This window comes from Copadichromis virginalis, linkage group LG11 (assembly GCF_057382275.1).
Source record: "Copadichromis virginalis isolate Kocher_CV1m ecotype Utaka linkage group LG11, C_Virginalis_male_GT1.1, whole genome shotgun sequence".
NCBI classification, from domain to species: domain Eukaryota; kingdom Metazoa; phylum Chordata; class Actinopteri; order Cichliformes; family Cichlidae; genus Copadichromis; species Copadichromis virginalis.
The window spans coordinates 19,896,517-19,901,845 of NC_140628.1; the positions used below are offsets into that span (position 1 = coordinate 19,896,517).

At 34.1% G+C, this 5,329-nt stretch overlaps 1 long non-coding RNA gene across 1 annotated transcript; it reads left to right on the top strand.

Annotated features, from left to right (window-relative positions):
* Positions 1 to 1,745: 1,745 nt before the first annotated feature.
* Positions 1,746 to 3,242, top strand: LOC146698412 (uncharacterized). Its single transcript, XR_014923027.1, has 3 exons — positions 1,746 to 2,311; positions 2,408 to 2,500; positions 2,631 to 3,242. It is a non-coding gene; the product is annotated as an uncharacterized LOC146698412 (long non-coding RNA).
* Positions 3,243 to 5,329: the final 2,087 nt, after the last annotated feature.

The window sequence follows — 5,329 nt, forward strand, 5'->3', positions numbered from 1 at the left end:
AAAAAAATGAAAAGCAAAATAACTGAGAAGCAGGTGAGCATCGAGAATGTATATGAAGTTTTACTTGGCTTCACAAAGAGATGCGAGGAAAGGTTTGATTCGCTTGAAAAGAAGTTGGAAGCCTTCGAACAACGCATTGAAGTAAATACACAGGCGACCCAAAAAAACAGAGAGGAAATTGACAAGCTGACGACGAAGGTGGAGTCGCTGATGAAGGAAAACAAAGAATTAAAGGAGAGCTGTCGGGAGAGTGCACGTTACCGCAGAAGATGGGACCTCAGAATTTTGGGTCTGACAGAGAAGGACAACGAGAATACACGTGAAACAGTGATCGGCATTCTAACAAGAGTGGTTCCTGTATCAGTGGAAAAACTGCAGCTCATGGTTGATACAGTACACCGACTGGGGAAGAAAGACAATGCAGTGAGCAACAAGGTGCCAAGACCAATCATCATACAGTTCAGCATGAGGACGGCAAGGGATGAAGTATGGAGGAAATCCAAAGAGGCCAGGGTCTGCAAAGAACTGAACATAAAATTTAAAGAAGACTTCTCCAAAGAAGACCGTGAAGCTTGGATCAAGCTGTGGCCCAAGGTGCAGGAAGCGCGAAACAACGGCAAAAGAGCATTCCTAACTAAAGGAGGGTTATGCAATAATAGACGGTAAAAGGATCGATCTGTGAGATGCACTTGAAGAAGTCACTACAAGTTAACCAAAAAATGTGGGTATGTATATGTGTATATATATATTTATATATACATATCTGTTAAAAATACACAAATAAAAAATAGGAGAGGGTCAAAAAGCAAAGTCGTAGTTAAATGTGAGCTATACAGAGCTAAAATTGCCGCATATAGAAAGGGGTAGTACTGTGATAGGGTCGGAGTACACTCTAAAAAGTAATTCATCAGGCCTTTTACCACCACTTGATTAAATCCATGGCTGCAACATAAAAATTCTAATTTATTGATTAAGATAGACCTTATAAGTTGCAAACTTTATTTTTTTGGGTTGTGTTGAAATAATAATGTTGGTAATTACATTAAATTAATTTTATATGTAATTTGAAATTAAATCCCAATGTTAGTGGGTTTAAAATAAAATTCAAGTTGTAATTATTTTTTTTCCACTGTAACTTCTGATTTCAAATTCCCTCCCCTACCGACTTAACTAGCCCGGCAAATTCACACATGTTGGGTTGCATGGTGCAAGCTTTTGTAAAAGACATTTCAAGGTAAGTAACATTTCATTTACAAATAACAGTTCTACCAAAGCAAAGCATTTGTGCTAGTCACCTGTAGTGGATTTGTGTATGATGTGATGCTCATACAGATAAGGAAATACTTTGCACTACCACATGTAGCTAATGCTAGCCATTCTAAACTTTAGCACAGCAGAGGATAAGACTTATAAAGTTTCATTTGACAAAAGTCTTCAACTAGAGAGTGCAACTGTGGCTAGGAAAAGTGTGGTTAAAGTTTTGCTACACAGTGCAATCTAATTTCGATCTTAGGCTGATTTTGTTTTTCTTTTTACCAAAATTAGAAGCCTTAAACTGTGAATAGTTTTGTCAGAGGGATAAGGCTTCTTTTTTCCATCTGGCTCACCTATCTTATGTCTTTATAAAACTTGCATGACCTATACGTAATATTACATTGTAAATGATTTTGGTTAGTATTGTGATACAGCTTAAATTGTTCTTGATCTTAAGAGCTGTAGCTATCTTTGTTTTGTTTTTTGGGTTTTTTTTTTTAAATCAGATTGTGTGAAATATTGTTAATGTCATTCCAATAGCATTATTCTGGCATAGGCTATGTGAATCTACTTAATATTAAGACTTTATGTAAGCAGTTAGTATAGTGTGATAATCTAGGGTCATTAGTGCTTTGTTAAGTTGGGACACATTTTTTACAAAATGGGCTGGGAGTGAACAATGTGTAAATTCGAAACCTCTGCAAAAACAGGGTTGCTAAAACATTAGAGATTACACCACGGTTATGGTGGGGAAGTCTCCCTTGTCTTCACCAAGATTGTTTTTGTTCCCTCAAAACTTGGGGTAGCCTTAGATCACTTCTATCCTCTTTAAATAATGTATTAGAGCATTCATTAATGCAGTATAGCTAATAGTCTGCAAGGTTTAATTCTTCTGTTTGTGTGGTCTACAGATAAAGGAGGAGTTCAAGAGAATAACCACTGTAAGCCTTGAATGGCTACACTTGATAATTGCACCCCAAAACTGATGGATGTCATTTTATCAAGGGGAGGAGCTAAGGGAGTGAGAATCAGGCAGATCAAGGACATGCTTCTTGAGGTGGGACAACTATTTAGACTTTGGGTAGCTTTGAAATGCACTTTGTTGTCAGTCACCCATGTATTTTATACTCATACTTTATTTTTTCTTAAATAGCACAATACAATTGAAACACGCAGAGAAGTAGCCATCTGCTGCCTTATCACTTTCCTTGGAGAGAAGGACAAGGACCTTTTCATGGAGTTTGGTGTAAGTTATTCAGCATTGTGTGTGTGTGTGTGTGTGTGTTCCATTGATCATCTGAATTCATTAAGGTTCAGTAAGTATAAAAGTCTAATCTATAATTCACTAACCTATTTTTTAAAATTTGCTTTACAAGGACACCGAAGAACTTAAGGCAGGTGATGAAAACTGCCATCATCAGTGACCGGTACACCCCTGGATCTAACCATAAGACTGCAACCATTGTGGTGGAGGAAACAAAAATCATGGAGGGCCAGAATTTCCCAAGGTGCTGTGTTTTGCTCATGGGCATAATATATGCTCTCAATCTGAGCTAATGCAAGGATCTGAAATATACTTTTGAAGTTGTTCAGAAGCTGTTCCTTGACCTTGATGGAACCATCATTATGTTAAAGATGTTGACTCTGTTTCAAAAATTGTTAACTGTTTTGAATCCCGTATGTGTAAAATTGATCTTAAAGGTGTTTGCTGCATTGTGTAATAGAAAGATGCAAGATCTTGTAAAGTTTGGTAGGCATTGAAAGTTAACATTTACTGAACACTTGCATGGAAGTATTACTGCAACAAAATATTTTCTAAGTAGATTTTTTACCAATTGAACACATTTGTTTCTGTGGTGTTAAATACATAAAGGCATATTCTATAACATGGCTGTGATGGTATAAATCTAAATTTCTGGTTTATTTTCACTTTTTAAATACAAAGTGTTGAAATGCCTACAGTTAAAAAATAAAAAAGTTATTTGATAAAAAAAAATGTTGAATGAATTCCTTTCTTAAAAGCTATTACAATAAAAAAAAAAAAGAGACAGCTAAAATGATGATAATAATGATGAAAATCAGCAACTTAATATTTTAAATAATGAACTTTAAAAAATTGTTTTTGTAATTGCTGTAATTAATTACATAACACTTAAAAATCATTTCAAATAATGTGGAAAAAGTAATTGGAGGAACATAATTTTTATGAGTAAACAACTTAAAAATATGTTTTTAAGCTACCAAATATTACGTAAATGGTAATTAAAATCACCTTTGATTATGGAGGATAATTTAATTCCCGTAACTCAATATAGTTTGTTGGTTCAATCTAATTTCAACATAAGTTATCATAACTCAAAAAGAGTAATGGAAACTGTTGCGTTAATTTTTTTTGTTGAGCTTAAACAATAGTTTTTAGAGTGTACTGTTATGATTACATAGGTAGGACACTAGGCTTATTCCCGCTTCAAGCACTTTTTTTTCTTCTAGTAAGTGCCAAGGAAGCCGTTACTGTTCTTGTTTTGTATTTTGTTCTTGCGTTTTTTGTTTTTGTTTTTTCTTTATCTTATAGATGGCTGTTCTATTAAGTTCCTTAAATGTGCGAGGCTTAAAAAACAATGTCAAACGTAAGGCCATGTTTTTATTCTGCAAGGAAATTAAGGCAAACATTTTGTTTTTACAAGAAACACATTCTGGTAAGGAAGAGGAAACATTTTGGAAACATCAATGGGGAGATAGTATTCTTTATTCACATGGTACTACTCACTCAGCAGGAGTAATGATCTTATTCAACAAATTTGCAGGGAGAGTTATTGATCATAAAAGCGATGGAATGGGGCATTGGATCATGGTGTTGGTAGAAGTCTGTGAACAGAAAATTATTCTTATTAACGTGTATGGATACAATAACAGGTCTCTAAATAGAAATATGATGTCTAACTTAAGTAAATTAATTGCAAAGTGGAGTACTACATATGGTTCTACCCAGGTAATAACTGGAGGCGATTTTAACCTGGCTCCTAACTCATGGCTTGACAGACAACCACAAAGAGGAAATCAACCAGAACACGATAGCATTATTTGTGACTTTTGTACGACAACCAATATGATCGATTATTGGAGGATGACAAACCCAAATACGAAGAAATATACTTGGTTTAGTCCATCAAATAAAAACGTATGTTCAAGATTAGATTATTGGCTTGTCTCCCAAACAGTATCATAATATGTAACGAAATGTGAGACCCAGTCAACCCCACTTACTGATCATTGTCTGATAAGTCTCTTATTATCTCTACGTAAACAACAAAGATCTGACAACATATGGAAATTTAACAATAGTTTATTACAAAACGAAGACTTCTGTAAACAAGTTAAAGAACTTAAATCAGAAATTAACAATATGAGCATGACTAATGTCAGTAAATGGGAATGGTTTAAATATAGTGTGAAACAATTAGCTATAGAAACGGGAAAGAAAGTGTCTGCCCTACGCGTATGTGAACAGAATAATCTAATTGAACAAATTCATTTATTATGTGGTAAATCCTGTATGACTGCGGAAGAGTCAGAACGCTTACAATCTTTACAAAATAAGCTAGATGAGGTGTACTTGATTAAAGCTAAAGGAGCATATGTAAGGTCTAGAGCCAAGTGGATTGAGCATGGAGAAAAAAATTCATTTTATTTCTATAGTCTAGAGAAGCGTAGACAAACAAAGAAAAAAATAACTAAATTGAGTAAGGATGGTACTATAATTGAGGAACCAAACAAAATAAGTGAGGAAATTAACATGTTCTATAGTAATCTGTATAAATCAAGAACTGAAAAAGAAAATGCAGATATCTTTTTTGATATGATTAAAGATCAGGTAAAAAAATTGGAAGAGGATGATAAAACATGGTTAGAAGAAGATTTGAAAATATCCGAATTAGATACAGCTCTAAAACAAATGAAAAATGGAAAATCGCCTGGAATTGATGGTCTAACGATTGAATTTTATAAAACCTTTTGGCAAGACATTAAAGATTTGTTATTTAATGGCTTTTTGGATTGTTTAAAAAATGAAGAACTA